The following is a 21,497-nucleotide window of genomic DNA, read 5'->3' as shown; positions in this document are numbered from 1 at the left end:
TTGCAATTTTGGCATATACTCTTATAATGGCCTTTGCTGGATACAATCTTTTAACTTGAACAAAACTAGCATTCGGGAAACAACAACGTGGCCAAAAAAAATACCATCCTTAATAATAATAATAATTTCCATCGTCCCGTTGGCTTGTCTTTTATCTCCATATTTTCTAGCGCAGGCAAACGTGGCAGTCTTGATATTTTTAAGTTTTAACACATGTTTTTGGCAAAAGTGGAGTCCGAATTTGATAGCCTTTCTATTTTTGGATCGTATATGACAAGCTAGCTGATAATTTGATAGACGCTATAAATTGACAAGCTAATTTTTTTTATAAAATCGTAAATATTATTCATAAATTTTCTAATAAACCATTAAATTTTATTATAAGCAATATAGAATATTATTTTATAATATATATGTTTTAAATATTATTTATAACTAATTAATTTTTTTAATATAGAATAAATTATATAAAATTATAAATTAGAAACTTGTTACTTTGTATGATAAAACAAACGATTAAAAAATTTATTGTAAATTTATAGCTTTTAAAAATATTTTAATTTTTTTTATTATATTAAGTTAATAATAATTTGATCACTTTATATATATATATATATATATAGGCAAGAGCCACTATACGGAAAATTTTTTATTAAAAGAAAAAGAAAGCTAGGACAAAGACACACTTGAAGCAAGACCCCAAACCTGCCCAAGAAAAAACAACACTAGGAAGAAGGCAAAGCCACCAAACCATAAAACACTGCGAAACTATAAACCCAACTCCTTTGCGATTGTCCCAATCTAAAATCTGGGACAATCTAAAATCTCTTTAAATATTTATCTTAAATGTATTTAAATTATTTATTAAAAAAAAAAAAAAACACAATCAATATTTTTCAAATTCCAGGCCTGGTGGAGTCCCTACAAAAATAATTATTAGATAAATCAACCACTTCGGGCCCAAGTTGCAACAATTATTAAATAAACCCATTCAATGAATCGGTACTTTCAATGTTAAATCATGCACGTGGTGAATATATTGAGACGCCGCCATGACCTCAAATTTTCCCTTGCGTTTGTCAATCTCCAGAAGCCAAAATGTCCACAAGGGACCCAACTGGGACGCCCTCTCACGTTCATATGAGAAGGATGATGGCGACCTTTACCCGTGTCTCTTTCCTATCCTTATCTACCTCTCCACCCACTCCACAGCAACGTCATCTCTACACGTCACACTTCACATGCCCCGTTGGCTGCTTCCTCGCACCTTCCTCTGCCGCCCCCACTTTTCCCGTTGGAAGCTCCCCTGCTTCCCATCTCTTATAACAACGCCCCCTACACCAAGTCTCTCTCGGCAGAACCCGAATTCATCTAATTTTCTTCGTCTCTGATCCGTAGAGGAGAAGAATCATTACAGACTGCGATGCCTTCAAAGAACAGGCTTGGATTGAAGCTTCCAATCCCCGCACAACACCCAAAACCCCCTCTTCCCCTTCCGCTTCCCCTGCCCCTGCCTCTCCCTCTGCCGAAGCCGCCACAGGCACTTTCAGCGCCACAGAGCGTAGAGAAGCTCTCTGATTTGGAAAGAGTGGGAAAGCTCGGACATGGAAGCGGAGGCATTGTTTACAAAGTCTTCCACCCCAAATCCTCCGCTCATTATGCCCTCAAAGTCATCCGCCTGGACGGCCATGATTCTTCCCTCACCTCCCACATGATAACCAGAGAGATGGACATCCTCCGGAAAATCGATTCTCCCTCTGTTGTGAAATGCGAGGCTGTGTTCCACGAGGGGGGAAACATGAATTTTGTGCTGGAATACATGGACGGTGGATCCCTCGCAGAGCTGTTGAAGCAGAGGACTCGGATCACCGAGTCCTGCCTCGCAAAGGTCGCAAGACAAGTGTTGGAGGGGTTGAAATACCTCCACAGCCACAGGATTGTTCACAGAGACATCAAGCCCGCAAATCTCTTGATCAGCAAGAATTACCAGCGAATCAAAATTGCGGATTTTGGTGTGAGTAGGATCGTATCACACGCCGTAGATTCCTGCTGCAATTCCTATGTGGGAACGTGTGCTTACATGAGCCCAGAGAGATTCGATCCGCAGAGCTATGGGGGGAAATACAATGGGTATGCAGGGGATATCTGGAGTTTGGGATTGACATTGCTGGAATGTTATGTGGGTCATTTCCCCTTTGTAGCGGCCGGAGAACAAGCGGATTGGTCCGCACTGATGTGTGCCATTTGTTTTGGAGATCCGCCCTCTGCCCCTGCGAGTGCATCTGCAGAGTTCCAGAGTTTCATCAGATGTTGTCTTGAGAAAGACGCAGGAAAGCGATGGACTGCCTCACAGCTTCTGAAGCATCCATTTGTCAACAGGAATTCACAGTTACAGCAGCCCTGCAATTTGAAAGTGCCATTCCAGGCCCTCAACATCTCGCAGAACGTGTGATTTTTGTACTGATTTCAGGGGAACTGGATCGATTAAGCTGTAACCAACCATTGGATTCGTTTCCTCCGAAAGGGTGAAATCAGGACGCTGCTGTGGAGCAGTTGAGATGGAAAGAGGGTGAACAGTGCAAGTGATCGGGCAGATGCCATCCTGCACGTGCAGGACATTGCAGTGGCTTAGGGTTTCCGCTCATCACGGAAATCGAGGGCCTTAAATTTTGAAGTCAAGAGTCAGACTGCTAGTCAAGTCAATATTGTGCAATTCATTGTTATTTTGTCAATGTGAAAAATATATTTTTAAAAAGATATATTATAATTCATATATTTGTTGCAATGGTTTGTTAAACCGATTTACTTTACGATATTGATCACATATTAGTGTTAGGATCACCTTAGACAAGGGAAACTAATCTAAACTAAATGCTAAATGGAAGTATACATTTTATCTCCGTCAGTAGAGGTGGATCACTAAGCCACTAATGAGCTTATCCTAAATGTCGATTATGGGACGCCTTTAATAGAAAAACTATCGTTTGACGTCACATGTGACGATTTAACACTTAAATCATACATCTTTGTATTGTTTGAGAATAAGAAATCCGATCACAAATTTAAGAATCCATCGCTGCCGACGGGTAGGGTAGCCGTAAGTTTTGGATCTCTCTTCTCGAATTTTTAGTCCCAGGGAACTAATGTTTCCGGATGACCTCCCCATTAATTTTTATAACTAAAACTATTGAACTTTGTCAATTTATTTTTTAATTCATTTATGTTCAGTAATTACTCTTTTTTTATTGGCTATCAGCTTATACTATTTTCGCAGTTAAAAAAAAGATAAACACTGTATTAAATGCATTAATAGTAAACTTTAGGTACACACGTCAAATCCAATCTTCACCATCCACGTTTATAAGCGCAATTAGCACGTGTTATCTAACAAAATTGACATGTAGCTAATAGTACGTCTGCAACAAATGAAACCTATTATTTTTTCAAACATTGATTGTATAATTTTTTATTGATTTACGAATGAGTAAGTGGTTTATTTTGAAAAACAAGAGGCATTGTTTTATATTTATTTTATAAGTAAAAATTGATAATAAATAGATTAATATGATAAATGGATAATATTTTATTAATAAAATGTTTTAGCTAATATTAATAAAGACATTATAAATATAGAGATATAGTAGGACTTAATTTTTTAAATTTTTTTATTATGTTTATTTTATTTTAGTAATTTATTTTTACTATTATTTTGAATAATTGTGTTAAATTTATTTTATATTTTATATTTTATTCTATTGTAATTAATTTTTAAGAAAATCAATTGAAGATATTTTTATTTTAAATTCAAATTTAGTTAGAAATCAAATATTTCAATAAAATATAATAATAAATTTATTTTTGTTGATTAATTCATAAATTATTAAAAATTTGGAGATTGCAAAGTTTTCAAATGTCATAAGTGTATTTTAAAATTCGAAAAAGTTCTAAGATAGTAACACAAATAAAAATAATAGTTCTTATTGTTTTTTAAAGATTAATAATTAAAAAAATCTTAATTTTATTATTTTTCAAAATCTTCACTTTATTATTTTTCAAGATATTGAATTATAAATAATGAAATTTTAAATAATTTATTTCAAATTAAATTATTTTTTATTATTTTTTTGATTTATAAAAAATATTTTTTAACAAATTACAAATTATAAACTTTAATCACTCCTATACATATCTTATATGAATGTTTTTAAAATATTTGTACTCATATTTTAATTTAAATTATTTGGTTAGTAATTTTCAAAATATAAGTAATAGTTTTCCTAAAATTTATGAACTTAATTATATTACATTGTTTCAAAAATAAATAAACTTAATGTAGTATAAATATAATTTTTTTGATAAACTTAATTTTAATATATTTATAAATTTATAAAAACTAATTTGATATTCTTACATAATTATAATCAAATATATTTCATTATACATAAATGTTAATTTTTTCCAAAATGTCATGTACTAAATATATAAAATATATAGAACATGTCTTTAGTTATACTATTGTTTGAGGCTTTTTGCAATAGGCAGGGACTCCTGCTCTAACAGAGCTCTGGTTTTTTAAATGATCAATTTAGTTATAGAATAGGAATAGGAAATTAGGAATAAGTGTTCTATTTTTTGTTTGGTGCATCAATTAGAATAAGAAATAGGAATACATATTCTCATTTTACCTCTAAAATAAGCTTATGTCCATTCCAAAAAATGGTTGTTATTGGAATAGCCATTCCTCTTCCCAAAATGCATTCCTCTTCTCAATTCCTATGCGTGCAACCAAATGAACTTAAGGATATTTATTATATTTAAGCCGATAGGCTTTTCCTTTGGAGGGAACCTCCTACCATACATGCAATTTAGTGTCTCGCACTCAAATCGTGTCTCACATCCAAACTGGTGGTGTATTTTTATTTCATGCGATCTTTTCCTAACAAAATTACTGATTTTTTTTGCATGTCTATCCTTGCTATTCCACCTTCCCTAGGAAAAAAACATCAATCAATATAAAACACGTCTATCCTACCATGTGGCATGACATATATTGTTCTCTTAGTCTATTTTCATTCGCATCCTTCAAATTATTCTTCCTTCCCTCTTTGCCTTTACATGCTCCTTTGATATTTATATTTAAAAAAAGATTGCCTTTCATTTTAGATTTGGCCAATTGATTATATGAAAAATAAAGATTGATTAAAAATAAATTTTGTTTTTCAATTAACATGATATATTTTTATAAAATATATTCCATACCCATCGAGAATTGTATAGTTGACCAATCATGGAGATTGAGTCCCATGTATAGTGTTTGACTTTTCAATCTAAGATTCAAGCCTAAATTACATTTTTTCAATGATTAACTTATTTTATTATTCTACTTATTTGACAAAAATGTCTGTGAGCTTAAGTAGAATATTTTTGAAACTTTCTTGAAAATTTGATATCAAATATTTTTTTAAAAAATTTCAAGCAACTTCATCAATAATATAGAATAAATATGTTTATTTAAAATTTAATTGAATTTAATTATTTCTTTCGAAAATTAAAATATTATATATATAAAATTAAAAAGAACTTCACCTAAAACTTTTAAAAAAAATTAGACCCCATGTAATTTATCTTCTATTTTTTATATGATTATTAATAGAAATATTCATTGAAAAATAAATTTGAAATTTAAATAATAATAAATAATTTTTTTTCAACTTATAAAAGATTAAATAACTAGTTTATTGAAATTAATTTAATTGAAATAAATAACAATTTCTAATAAAGTTAATTAAATTAAATATAAATATAAATTAATTTCATATATCAGTGATTTAAGGTGATCTATTTAGAAGAGCATTTAAAATATTTAATGCTTCAAGCCTATGTTTGGACAAATTCAAAACAAATTTATTATAAAATAAAAAAGAATATACCTTTTATTGTTGGAGGTCATAAAAGATAAGATTAAGTTTATAGAAATTAATTAAATTATCGCAATATTTTAATAAGAAAAATCAACTTTTACATATTGAAAAAAAAAAAACTATTAATCAACATAAATGTTTTTATATAATAAAAATGTTTTCAAGAATTGGAAAATTAATTTTAACATAAAAAATTATAAAGATAAAAAACTAAAAGGATTTGAAAAGCATCATTCATAATAACTAAATAAATAAAAGTGTCCTTTAAAACGTATGCTATTGGAAAAATATTTAACATAATAGTTACAAGATTTACCAAACTCAATGATGGTTCTAACTTTCTACTCCTTGGAGGCTAAGGTAGCATCCCTTGTAGGGTTTTTGGTGTTGCCTTTAGCATGTTCTAGACCATCAGGAGCTATCTCAACATGTCAACAAGCTTAATTGAAGACGTTTGAGGCCATAGATACAAACATTATGCGAGTCATTAGCACACCATTTGACTTGATTATCTTCTATTTTATTATTTTATTATTTTATTATTTTATAATCAATGATTTGGAATCACACCTAGTAATTCATCATAGAATGAAAAAGTTAAAAAAAAAGTAACGCTAAACTTAGAAATTTTTCACATTGATGATGAATCATGAAATATATTTCAAAATATTGTTGATAAAATTATTTTACACAATCATATCCATAAGTTAATCAATATTATTAAAAAGAAAAATATTGCTTATAAATTTATTTTATACAATAATATCTATAAAAACATGTTACAAACTCACCTATATAATATATTCATGAGTACAAAATATATTTCAAAATGTTGACAAAAAATCATTACCATGAAATATAATTCAAAATATTGATTAAAAATTCTTACAAAATCACAATACAAAAATTAATCAAATCAACAATATACAAATTGTGGGAATTTGATAAGGAGATAACTTGGAAAGTTGAACTTGAAAAATATAAGCATTTTGAAAATATGATAGGTAGAGATAACTTGAGGAGTTGAAAAATACCTTTGTTGTGAAGCACTTTGAGACCACCCTAGCCATTATTGTTTCATGACCAAAAATCCTATAAATCATAAGAAAAACATGTTTAATGCTTTAGTGAGTTATGTAATTTTAGACAGTGATAATATTCATAAAATACTCTATCGGCTTATCCCTTGAACCTCTTATAGGTACAAGTGGTAGTATATAAATAATAAAATGAGAATGAAACTAGGACCCACAACAACACAATTAGAAATTGGTAGTTGCCTCTAGTTAATAATGTTTACAAGGTTCGATAGAATTTGTCATCAATAATGCAACATGGTCACAATAATATAGTTGATGTGACAATCTTTATTAAATGCAAAGAATATGGCTAGAGGGGAACACTAACGTTTTTGTCCATTGATAAAATGTCAAAAATGGATTGAGCCGTACATCTTCCCCTTCTCTAAGGATGGTATTCAAAGTCTCCTCGGGGCATTCAGGATCAAGAGGACCAATAACTTTAGCTAGATATCCTTTTAGGATCTTAACTTGCCTACAAAGTGTTTTGATTTCAATCTCATCCTGTTCCATGTGCCTGAGAACCTCCTTGACTCCCATAGTCATCATCTGTCAGGATGTATCCTATGTAGGCTTTCCTAACATAATATCTTTCACTTCATAGTCCTAAACACTAACAACTTCTGTATCTATACCTTCAGGAGGGTGAGCCACTTTATCTGTATTGAATAGAGGATCTAGTGGTTCCTTGAAGTCCTGTAGCCTTATCTCATTAGGGATGGTCAAATGGAGAGCCTTTTCTACTAGATACAAAGTCATCCTACAATAGTCTCTAATGTGGACATCGTAGTCATTTGTGGCATTCATCCAATGATCTTCAATGGTAGCCTCATGATAGAACTCCTTTCCTGCCAGGTTTTCCACTTTACCAACATTGTCAAAGAATGGCCGAGGAGAGTTATACTCTTCAAGAGGGTAGTTTTCCCATTCCCACTTGAAAGTTGGGATATCTTGCTTTCTCTTCACCTAATATGCTCCTATTACAAAAGGCCAATCCCAACAAGGTCTCCAGTGCCTTTGATCTTCTCATAAGATGACTCAATCTGCCTAGATATTTCCATTAGGACCAACTTGTCACTTGGGTACCTTGGGAGTTTCTTCGGATTGATAGATGCACCACCTACCTGAATGTATGTAAATGTCTAGAACTTGATGAAATATGCTCCGAGAGCTATGATTTGTCCGTTGGCTTCCTCTGACAATCTCTTCCCATAGTCCCCCTCTATGAATCAAATGATGGAAAAGATGAAGGTGTCGTTTACAATCCTGTACTCGTTACTCTGTGGCGAGAGCTTCTTCTTCACCAATTGAGGATAGACTATACATGGCCATGCATTGGGGTCCTACATACTACCCTTCTTGTACAACTTGAGATAGTTGGTTGCCCTTGCTGCAAGTAGATACACCACATAAGAAGTCATATATAATTTTTTCGTGTCCTTTACCATCCTCAACTGATCACACAAGTTCTCGCTAAGTGTGGTGGCCCAATCCAGTGGTATCTTTACATGTCTGATGGTCTCAATGAATTTGACCATGAATGGGGTGAGATGACTTGCTGCAGGTAAGCCCATGACTTTGCTCAAAAGAATGATGGAGTATCTGATGTCATCCTTCATGTGTCCTCAAGTCATATCCACTTTGCTGATTGTCTTTCCTTGAGGTGGCTTCTCAATGAAGTATAAGGAATGTATGATGTCGATGGCCTCTTGGTGGTGATCTTTATACCATCTCTCAGCTGCTTCATATGAGAGTCTTATGAACTGATCAGCTCTAGGTAGATGGAAAACTCTCTCGATGTTATTAGGTCGCAGATCTAAGAATGCTTCTCCAATGATGCTCTTAACCACCCTTTCATCAGGAACAAAATGCCAAGATAGGGTCATGATCAACTCAACTGACTGTATTGACATAGGATGTCATGCTGCATTCACTAATCCAGATTATATTAGTGCAAACCTCAAGGATGACCTTTCTGTTGAATTTTTGCAAACTCTCAGGAATTCTCCCAAGTCCGTGTGCCCGAGGTTTGTGTCTTTGATCTCAGTGTAGTCATCATGTAATCTTGATTTTGGGATCACGTGTTGAAATTTGTAAACAACTGGTCTTGCTGCTGATCCAAATGTGGACACCATTTGATTGTGTTACCTGTGCATCACAAGAAAGAAAATATGATCATTAATTGGATAGCGAGAAAAATGCAAGTGAGAAAAAAAGTCCCCCTTGGGGACCTATTCATTTTATTAGAAAATTTATTATTATTATTTATTATTTATTATTTTATTTATTTTTTTAAATTTATTTATTTTTTAAATTTTCAAATATTTTTGCCTTTTTTGATTTTTTTTGTGATTTTCTAGAATTTTGACTCAACTTTAACCAAATTTTCTTCTTTTGACTTTCAAATTGTAAGTCTGGGAGTGAAAAAAGTAGGGGGTCCCCATTCCTAGTGAGGAATGGGGTGTGTGTTGTGAATACCACAACACAATCCACTAGATTGTCCAAGTCTCCCTAAAAGGCTCTCCCACCATCTATTTTTGGAAAAAACATCAAGCCACTATCTCTTACAACTTTGTCCCTACCAAATTTGTTACTTTTGACTAAGAGGAAAAATGGGCATAACTGATGGGACAACTCAATTTTCCATACATTGGTTAAGAGACCCCCTAGGCTAGCTAAGCACTAAAATGGTCAAATTTAGGCACCTAACATGTTATGCTAACATATGGGTAGCTTATTTTCACAAAAAAGGCACTTTGGGACCACCTATTGACCATCTAAAACCTTTGTCAAGTTTGAATTCGAAATTCTCTTTGATATTGACTCATCATATCCCTTGTCAAGTGGGTTTACTTAAAAGGTAATTAGTTTAAGGCTTAAATGCCACCATGACCAAAATCCTAGGTGACATGTTATTAACACACAACAATCTACAAGTGTCAAGTGACACATTAAAGCACATTACACAACACCATGACATGTCCCTAATGCTTCTTTGAGATTAAAATTTTCACACACATGCAAGCTTGCATTTACAAAATAAAATACATCACAACGAGGCTTTTGAATCTTCCAAAGATTCACCTTGGTTAAACCATGTTTACATGAGTTTGGATCTTGTTTCCCCAACAAATTCCATGGTTCAATTTCTTGCACACTAAACTAGAACATCAGTAGCCCAATGAAATATCATATAAGATGCATGTGTATAAATACATGATAATTTTAATATTTCAAAATCAACATATTCAAATTTCCATAATCAACCCTTTTTTTCTAATCATTTTCATATGAAAAGTATTTAAACTATTAAGATATCAAAATCTACATATCAACATTAATCTTTCCCTATCATGATAAATTTAATATTCTGAATCACATTATATTCTATTTTCTACCATGGTGAAATATCAAATCTATATTGTTAAGTCGACCAATGTGATAATTAGTTCTGAATACATATCTTAGGTCAAAATCACCAAAATGTAAACATCACGACTAGTATCCTATGATTCAATATAGTTTTATTACTAACAATATCTTGTTATCATTATGAGATAAAACACATAATAGCGTGCATCAATTATGTCAAGTAATTAGGATGTTTGCATAGTCATATAGTTTTCAAAATCAATCATAGAATAAATCTATTACATTTTATTGGGCCATAAAATTTGTCCTTGTGAATGTCAACATATCTACCTAATAGTACTTTCACAATAATTAACTTATTACATTATGTCATATCGAGTTCTACTGTGTAGACCCTTATCCAATCTTGACAACAATTTTCATCTATGACTATTAGTAATATCATAAGGGTGGGTGTTGATTCATCTTTCCATAGTAACCATCTAATTCAATTATCTTAATAGATCAAAAAATACCATGAATCCATTGACCTAGTTTCTAGGTTATGACATTTCAAACCTTTATCCCATATGGTCTTAACCCATCAACCAAATGCAACTAAATAGGTTATTTAACCTAGCAATAACTAAAATCTATATCCATCTCAAGCAACATCTTGTAGTTCATTATTGATAAGTAAATTATCGCTCATGACATACATAAATTCGAAAACCTCCTTACCCTCATTTTATCATAAGATATAAGGATAACTATTCATATAATTCATGTCCTCTTCACAAGAAACTAAAACATATCATCTAATGTTCTTGCTCTTTCTAAATCCTAATCATATCCATAACATTTAGGGTTTGTAATAAGGTACTAGGGAAGGGACCTTACAATATATGATTATTATGAATATTAATAATAACAATCATAATAATCGTATATATTACTATATTATATATAATAATAATATTCATAATAACAATTATATATAATATTATATTTAATAAAATGCTAATATATAATAATGTACAAATTTGTTCACATTGCCTACACTTGCCAAATTTTGACTTCCCTCCAAAATTTGGGCATCCATTTCGGTTATCCAATATCATATCGGGTATCCAATATCATATCGGGTATCCAATTTGGGATCGGATACCCGATATGGGATTAGGTACCTGAAATACTAGCATACTTTTTCCAAAATATTCTCTATCATTGCAGACCCGACAATCACATTTTTTGGGGGCCATTTTCACGAATTTGGAAAAAAATGATTTCTTGGGACCCATATGATCGAAAAAGGTTCTAGAATGTATGATTAGGTGTCTAATATTATTTTTTGAGTGGGGAGTAGTAGTCATCGAAAGGGTAAACACAAAAGGAAGGTATCGAATGAAGACACTGCAACATATAGGGAAAGGGACAAGGTAAATCACCGAAGGAAGAGACAAGGCATGTTAAATGTGAGTCAAGTTGACGATGTATTGATCGAAGGTGAAATCATAGAGTCAGATAATGAATATGTACAATTGGAGAATGAAAATGTACCAATTGATAATGGTAATGCTAGGATTGAAAATTTAGACAATGAAAATTTACCAGTTCATAATGTAAATTGCATGATTGATCATATCAAAAATGACAATATATAGGAACATTACATATCTCCTAATTATAATTGACATGAAGGTTCTAGAACACCAAAATAGATAATTGAAATTGATGAAACGATTATTACCAATTTGAAAGGGAAACAATCACAAAGAACCATTCCGTTATGGGCTTCAAGACTATATAAGATGTTTTTCAACAACAAGATAGTGGTGGAGCAATATTAGATTTTTATGCACTTATTAAAGATGCAAAAGATGAGACCTATGATTTCCAAATTGAAGCTTCATGCCAATAAAAAAATTGGAAAGAAATGCCATTATTGTGAAAAATCTTTTTAGTGCTTTCAATAGCATTGGAAAAAATAGTAGGGAGAAGGATAACAGAGCTGCTCGAAGGGTTATTACAACCTCTTTGGTAAGTCATCATTTGAGAAAGGGTAGATATATGAGATAAACTTGTATTGACTTGAACCTAAATTGTACTACTTTGAGAAGAGCACTTAGTAGATGAGAGAGAATTGATGATCCTCTTCAAAATGAAACATGGGCTTTTGGTGGGAGACTTTCACGTTTTGATAAGAAGCTATTTGATGATGTGAAGGAAGAAATTACATAGTTTTGACAATCTAGCTCAAGAGTATCATCCAATGCAAAAAAAGTGTTAAAGTTGAGAATTGGTATCAGAGACCTCACACCACATGCTAAACATTATTTGGAGGTAAGTCAAACTATGTTGTTCAAAAAATTTAGAGAGAGTCATCCAATATTGCATATATCACAAAGGGCTTTTAAATCTTTGAAGCCGTTTTATTGTGTGCCACTTAAAATTTGAAATACATGTTGCAAATATCATGTCAAATTTTCTATGCACCATGAACTATTACACTTCATCCATTCTACTTTGAATAGTAAAGAAATGTTGGAAAATTGTGGTGCTAGTGGGCTTCCAAAATCATCAAGAGACTTGCTAGATCAATTTTTATGTCGTAGAGTTGATGGTTGGTTCTTTTATAGAAATTTTTCTTAAATGATAGGTGTTTAGAATGTGGTGGCTTATCCAAGTTTGACATATGTTTCCATGAGGGGTGCAAAATAATGGTATATGAAATGGTGAAATACACATTGAAGAGTGGGGGTGAGGGCTCTAGATGTGAATTGGTTGTAAAAGAAATCAGTGTGGCTAGTTTTATTTTAGATTTCAAGACAAATCTTTTTTACAAGTTTGTAAGACATAGTCACAGGTTTCAGTGGTTGGATCAACAATTTAGAATGTGTAAGGAGACTTTTCCCATTGGCACTATTATATTAGTTGTTGACTTTTCTAAGAACTACACATTGCAGGCTCAAAATGAGACTCAATCTTAGTATTACAACTCCATTCATTGCTATTTTTGTCCACATAATATATAGACATGCCCTTGATAGTGTGGAAGATTATTAGAGAGTACCATTTTTATACGAATGATGGTAGATCTCACTCTCACGAGTTTGTGCAACATTATTTAGAGAATTAATTTGATTTCTTATAGGAGCATGACATTGCTATGAATAGACATATCATTTGGTCAGATAATTACATAGGTCAATTCAAGAATGCTCGCATGTTTGATTGGTTGTGTAGGATGCACGTAGAGTGGGGGGTGCCTCATATTTGGAGTTTTTTTGAGTCCGAACATGGGAAAGGGGAACGTGATGGAGCAGGGGCATGTGTGAAGAGAGCTCTAGTTAAGGAGCAATTGAAGATTTTAGGAGCATACCTTATTGATGCTGGTAGCCTTGTTGATTGGTGTAGTTCAACATTATCACAAGGGGGGACTCTTGATTCAGTAGTACACAAGTTCTTTTGGTTGGTTGAGGAAGGATCCATAGGTGATAGATCAAACTGTGCTATAGTGAGAGACTCATCAAAAATGCATTCATTCTGGAGCTCTGATTCTAGTACATGGACCATTTGGACATGATGGCTAGCTTGCTTTAGTTTTAGTTTTTTTCAATGTGATTGAGATCACTGTGAGTCGAGTGAGTGGGTGGACACATGGGCTCCACATTATCTTACTCCATTGTCTATCATACCCTCTATAAAAAATGATGACATGGAAAAGTCACTTAAGCATAACCATTTATCAGATCTTCTTCAACTAGGACATGTCTTTACATTGGTTGCACCATAGGAGAATGATGAGAAATTAGATTATTGGTTAGCATGTTGTGTAAGAGGTAAAAAAGATTTGCATAATTGATTACAAATGATGATAGATTCACATATCCTATTGGTTTAGTGGTTGTTTCTGGAACATGGCTATGAACATACATGCTTTAGAAGGAATCAAATTCCTACATTTGAAGACTATCAAAAGCACAAACCAATTCTCACATATTCACATCTTATTATAGCAACAAATGTGAAGTTGTTGAAGCATCAAGGAAGAACAAAAGTAAAAGAACTTTTTACTATTACTAATGCTGATCATGAAACCCTATTGGAGACCCTAAAATAGAGAGAGGACCCTATTGGAACACTTGACTAGGTATATTTACTTCTTATGTTATTTTTTTCATAATGATTCAGTGAATTGATCATTATCTTGTTTACTATAATAACTTGCTAATATTTTTTATGATATTGGAATGTAGGTAGATCATGAAGAGTAGCCATGCATGAAGATAAAAAACTAAATAAAGAGTAGAATGAAGAAAAATCTATTCTATTTTTGACACTAAAATTTTTGATAGTTGTGTATTGATGTAATAATGATGAAACGCTTGAGATATTGTAGATGTAAACTTGTTGATTTAATGTAAGAAACAAAGATGATAAATTACTTAATGCAATTTATGTGGAGGGACCTAAAAAATGATGATTTTAATACATACTAACACCAAACTTGCACTGTGCCCAATGCCATAAACTTAAGAGAGGTAAAAATTAATGTTTTTACTTAATACTAACCCTAGTGACACCCTTGTTCCAGCCATAGAGAGTTTCCATTGTTCACGGCCACCCCGTATCGAAGAGTCTCCAAGGTGCTCTAAGTGCGTTTGGAGATTGATCTTCCGAGAGTCATAACTTAGAGCTCATGGGGGATATCAATGAAATATTAAATTCTATAAGATGGTCATGCCAAGGCCTAAAATAACCTATCTCATTTTTGAGAGATCACATTTCATTTGGATTCGGCATAACGATTTTGCTCAATGCCAAAACTCGCAGTGTGCCTCAGTTCATAAGTGCATCACAACGTAACTTTGAAACCACTAATCTTGGCATTGAATCATTAATGCCATTAGCTCTAGATGGATGGGTGAACCCTAGTGACACCCTTGTTTCAGCCATGAAGAGCCTTCATTATTCATGGCCACCCCATACTGAAGAGTCTCCAAGGTGCTCTAAGTGTGTTTTGAGGTTGATCTTTCGAGGGTCATAACTCGGAGCTAATGGGGGCTATTGATGAAACAAAAAATTCTATAGGATAGTAATGTCAAGGCCTAAAATAACCTATTTCATTTTTGAAAGATCACATTCCATTTGGATTCAACACATTGATCTCGCTCGATGCCAAAACTCATAGTGTGCCTTAGTTCATAGGTGCATCACAACGTAACTTAAAAACCGCCGATCTTGGCATCAAATTATCAATGCCATTAGCTCTGGATGGGCAGGTGAACCCTAGTGACACCCTTTTTCTGACTACGGAGAGCCTCCATCGTTCCCAACCACCCTGTACCGAAGAGTCTCCAAGGTGCTCTAAGTGCATTTCGAGGTCAATCTTCTGAGGGTCATAACTCAGAGCTCATGGGGGCTATCGATGAAACGTCAAATTCTACAAGATGGTCATGTCAAGGCCTAAAATAAACTATCTCATTTTTGAGAGATCGCATTCCATTTGGATTCGACACATCTATCTTGCTCGATGCCAAAACTCATAACGTGCCTTAGTTCATAGGTGCATCGCAACATAACTTTGAAACCATTGATCTTGGCATCAAATCATTAGTACCATTAGCTCTAGTTGGGCAGGTGAATCCTAATGACACCCTTGTTCTAGCTGCGAAGAGCCTCCATCGTTCATGACCACCCTGTACCAAAGAGTCTCCAAGGTGCTCTAAGTGCATTTCGAGGTCGATATTCCAAGGGTTGTAACTTGGAGCTCATGGGGGCTATCAATGAAATGTCAAATGATATAGGACAATCATGTTAAGGCCTAAAATTATCTATCTCATTTTTGAGAGATCACATTTTTTTTGGATTCAGCACAATGATCTCGCTCGATGCCAAAACTCACAACGTGCCTCAGTTTATAGGTGCATCACATCATAACTTTGAAACCATTGATCTTGGCATCAAATTGTCAACACCATTAGCTCCAGATGGAGGGGTGAACCTTAGTGACACCCTTTTTCTAGTTGAGGAGAACATCCATCCTTTGCGGCCCGTACTTAAGAGTCTCCAAGGTGCTCTAAGTGTGTTTCGAGGTTGATATTTTGAGGGTCATAACTCGGAGCTCATGGGGGCTATCGATGAAATGTCAAATGCTACAAGATGGTCATTCCAATGCCTAAAATAACCTATCTAATTTTTGAGAGATCACATTCCGTTTGGATTTGACACAACAATCTCGCTTGATGCCAAAACTCATAGTGTGCCTCAATTCATAGGTGCATCATAGTGTAACTTTGAAATCACTAATCTTGGCATCAAATCATTAGCACCATTAGCTTTGGATGGGAAAGTGAACCCTAGTGATACCCTTTTTTTAGCCACAGAGAGCCTCCATCATTCGCGGCCACCTTGTACCAAAGAGTCTCCAAGGTGCTCTAAGTGCATTTCAAGGTTGATCTTTTGAGGGTCATAACTTGGAACTCATGGGGGCTATTGATGAAATGTTGAATGCTATAGGATGGTCATGCCGAGGCCTACAGTAACCGATCTCATTTTCAAGGTGCTCTAAGTGTGTTTGGGTAGGTGAACCATAGTGACATCTTAAGGGATTGCAAAGATTATTTCAAATTAAATATATATGATAGCATTTCAAATTAAACATTACATCAAAATTTGATAATAAAGGTTGTTAAAATGTTATTCAAAAATTATTGCATTTGAATTTAATATAACAAATATGATCAAAATGAATGATATTCCATAAACATGAACAATACACATGATCCACGATAAATTGAACAATACTATACTAAATTAATATGTATATAATTGTGCACAAAAATTACATAAATATATATATCAAAATACATACATCCATAGACAAATTACATAAATATATATCAAAGTTCATGTATCCATAGACAAATTATGCATATATATATATATATATATATATATATATATATATATATATATATATATATATATATATATATATATATATATATATATATATATATATAGATATAATCTGGCTGATCATGCCATCAAAATGTGTATAATATCAATGTTTTTGTATACAATGTGGCATATGCCATCTCAAAATATCTCATGATTCATCCTATGACAACTATATTATCCTATGCTATTGGTCGATGATCAAAATGCAGCCTCTTTGTTGCACTAGGTGGATCAAATGCCTCCTACATAAACAAAAAAGGAAAACCCAAAGTTAGACTACTAAATTTATATGATTTAATGTATCTAACATTGAATTACTCAAATGCATAATGATCCTTTTTTAAATGAAGATTTATAGTATTAAACTTTCATCATAAATACCTCTCTTATCAACCTCCTGCACTGGTTAGGAGTCCACTCATGTGTCCTCAACAATGCTTGAACCTCGTTGAGTGTGGCCCATATATGTTCAAGTATGTTTGTTAGATGAATCTAAAAATTAAACTATAACATTATAATTCATAGCATGCTAAATTTATAACATATAATCAAGAATTCAAACTAAAACTTACCTCTATCGACTCCTCCTCTGGATATAATGGCTGCGCCAGCAAAGATACAAAACTTTGGCATCCAACCTCCTGTGCACTAGGTGTTTCCTATGAGATACAAAATACTAGTTGTTAATATCATGGAAATTAGTTTTGAATTTATTTATGAAAATAAGGAAAATAAAAAAAAATGATACTTATACATATGATGGGGCTATCACTGCGAATGGAAACGCCAAAGGGTTTTCGATGTGGAATCTGCTTAGAATCATCACTAGTAGCCACGTCCTATACAATAAAGAATGTAATTAAATTTCATTACCACAAACATTTTAGTAGTTCATGCATTGATATTTAATCACTTTAAAAGCACCAAATTATCTTTCCCTTGTCAATGGGTTGTGCCTCATTCTTCACATTCTGCCCCCCATTAACAGGTGATACCTGCAAGAGAAAAGAAAGATTAGAAACCATATATGCTGCAATATCAAATAGAAAAAATAATGAGAACACAACATAATGTACCGTAGATGTCTCAAGGCCAAATGAAATAGCCAAGAGCATGACATTATCAACGTATCTGAGCTCCTCCTCAGACATCAACTAAACATGAATGAAGATCACATACACGTATAAGTCAGTATGGGTTAAAAATTAAAATTACTCTATTATAAAGATTAACTTTAAATCACATATGTTGTAACAAAAAAATGTATACACATATCGACATAGAAGGATTCCATGCCTCTGCACGCCTCTCCTCTCTCACATCAAGGTGTGTAGCTTTTGTACGCGCATTTGGTGTATCCTCCTCAAATACAAACTGATACTTAGAAAGATCACCTATGAGACCTAGACAAATATTCTTGCATGTTATGCAAGTATGGGGCACACAAACATGTGATGAGCTCGCCGATGATGAGCTCGCACCAGCATCATCAACATGGGAAGGCAACATTAACCTAGCTTGGGATATTAATAGGCTACTCAATCTCTGGATGACTTTAATAGTGTGAGAGCTAGCCTCTGCCATGATATAAGGATGTTGTACTGGAGGAGGGGGGGAGACATTAGTAGGGGGACAAAAGTGCCAGCTTTCTTCTATTGGGCAAAGGGTCTGTTCTAAGGAGCACCTCCTCTTACACCCATGTTGGGCCTCATGCTCCAATAGTTCACCTTGAGGTGCAACACAAATTTGACATACAATTTTTTAATGAAATAGAATGGCACCTCTAAATTGTTGCGTGGAGGGATGTCAAAAACCATCCACCAACGATCCCAAACGTTCACACACATAGCCTCATTTGTGCACCATTTAATTGATAGTTTAGGCTTTGTGTGTTCTAGTTGTTTACTAGTTTTTGGGTCCACAAAAAGGCGAACTATATCATCTTTAGTTATATTTAGGGCCACAACTTCATCATAGTCCAACCCATCATCAAACATGGCGTGCATTTTCTCACACTAGTGAAGAGCAGCATTTTGTTCATTGGTAAGTGTTTCAATATTATCCACTATGGTGTTTAACGTAGATAACATGAGAGCCAATGTAGGTATAGTGTTATATGTGTTCACAAAACTTTCAATTCGGCGAGATTTTTAAATATCAAATCTTCAATTCGTGGAGGGTTTTGAGGGGTAGGGGATCATTTGGTGGAGGGTTACAAGGAACATTGTTTCTTGCCTCAGTATTATCATTTGGGTTAGTCATACCTATTAATTTGCAAAACATAATTTCTATTCATAACAACCTGAATTTCAAAAATTTCTATTTAAAAAAACCTAATTTCTAACAAATTCATTTTAAAATAACTAATTTATAATAATAGTCCAACCCATCATCAAACATGGCGTGCATTTTCTCACACTAGTGAAGAGCAGCATTTTGTTCATTGGTAAGTGTTTCAATATTATCCACTATGGTGTTTAACGTAGATAACATGAGAGCCAATGTAGGTATAGTGTTATATGTGTTCACAAAACTTTCAATTCGGCGAGATTTTTAAATATCAAATCTTCAATTCGTGGAGGGTTTTGAGGGGTAGGGGATCATTTGGTGGATGGTTTTGAGGGGGTACTAGATCATTTGGTGGAGGGTTACAAGGAACATTGTTTCTTGCCTCAGTATTATCATTTGGGTTAGTCATACCTATTAATTTGCAAAACATAATTTCTATTCATAACAACCTGAATTTCAAAAATTTCTATTTAAAAAAACCTAATTTCTAACAAATTCATTTTAAAATAACTAATTTATAATAATATTCATTCAAAACATAAAAAAAAAAAATTACCCTAATCTGATACCCATTCAGTAATATGATACCGAATGAAGCTCAATAATCAAACAAAAAAAAATGCAATGTAAAAAGAGCTCTTGGTTTTTAAAAAAAAATCTATGTCATAGGTTTTGGGTATCCAATTTCATATTGGATACTCGATATAATATTGGGTATTCAATATGAAATCGGATACTCGAAAAGGCTTGGTCCTAAATTTTTAGCCTTGGTACTAGGATGGGTGGAAAAAAGTTATAGTGGATTTTGAAACACTTTTAGACATTTTCAAACTCCATTTTTTCACACTGCTACTTTTTGGCACACCATGATCCTACACATACCTTGATGTCACAATTTTTAGCAACATTAATATATACCTCAATCATTTTAAAGTAATCCTTCTGTTGTGGCATCTAATCATTCTATCATTTAGAGTATGTAATTTTTCTTAGAGATGAAGATTTATTTTCTATGGATGGGTTGTTTTATCACATGCATGTTTTTCAAATTATTGTTATCTTTCTTTCTTTCTTTCTTAGATACACTCACTTCATTTGTAAATGAAATTTATCTTTATCATGACATGTATATGGGTAGGAAAGAAAACCATATGTTTGAGCACGTTCTAATAGTTATGATAGCATTTGTTGATTTAATGTCTAATATTTGTTAAAAAAAAGTGCACCAATAAAATTTTGACTTTAAAGTTGGCATTGTTGATAATGACTACCCATAATTAAATGAAATCGAACCAACATTACATTATCACTATCCAACTCATTCAAGTGCCCATTGAATACCATACTTATCAACTCTATCATCATCATACTTTCTTCAAATCCTCTTCATCAAACAAATGATATAGCACTCTTTTGTTTTAGCATAATGTCTAATCAACTAATACTTGACATCAATGAGAACATAACAACCAATATGACTCTATCGCACACATTTATAGCATTCTTAGTTACATCATTAGTTGGGGCTTACACAAACTTAGAATAGAGAATAGCTTCAACGAACCCACGAGCTTGAATTAATCCACTTTCAAAAACCTTTTCAACTATAGACCTAGGTTGGGGATTTTCAAACCTAGACACTACCCTTTCAATTTCTTCATCAATCAGTGTGATATCCCCTAGTTCTAGTAAGAAACTCACCAAGGGTGCAAGTTTCTTTTCTTTAGGAAATTTGGGACATGGGGTTGCCATTAGAATTTGCAGGTCTTAATTCTGTGTCACTAAATGGGCTACAAAGAAGAAACCATAAGAGTTTCTAAATTATTGAAAGCGAAATAAAAATAGAGAATTTGGGTAAGAGATATAGACTCACCATGATTGAATTAAAAAA

General features: G+C 33.2%; 1 pseudogene across 1 annotated transcript; it reads left to right on the top strand.

Annotated features, from left to right (window-relative positions):
• Positions 1 to 1,317: 1,317 nt before the first annotated feature.
• Positions 1,318 to 2,785, top strand: LOC149575301 (mitogen-activated protein kinase kinase 9 pseudogene; annotated as a pseudogene). Its single transcript, XR_016360149.1, has one exon. The product of XR_016360149.1 is annotated as a mitogen-activated protein kinase kinase 9 pseudogene (transcript).
• The last annotated feature ends 18,712 nt before the right edge of the window (positions 2,786 to 21,497 follow it).

This window comes from Cupressus sempervirens, chromosome 2, assembly GCF_028749045.1.
Source record: "Cupressus sempervirens isolate cs-2001-9-10 chromosome 2, ASM2874904v1, whole genome shotgun sequence".
NCBI lineage: Eukaryota > Viridiplantae > Streptophyta > Pinopsida > Cupressales > Cupressaceae > Cupressus > Cupressus sempervirens.
This window is presented reverse-complemented; position numbering and strand designations above follow the sequence as displayed.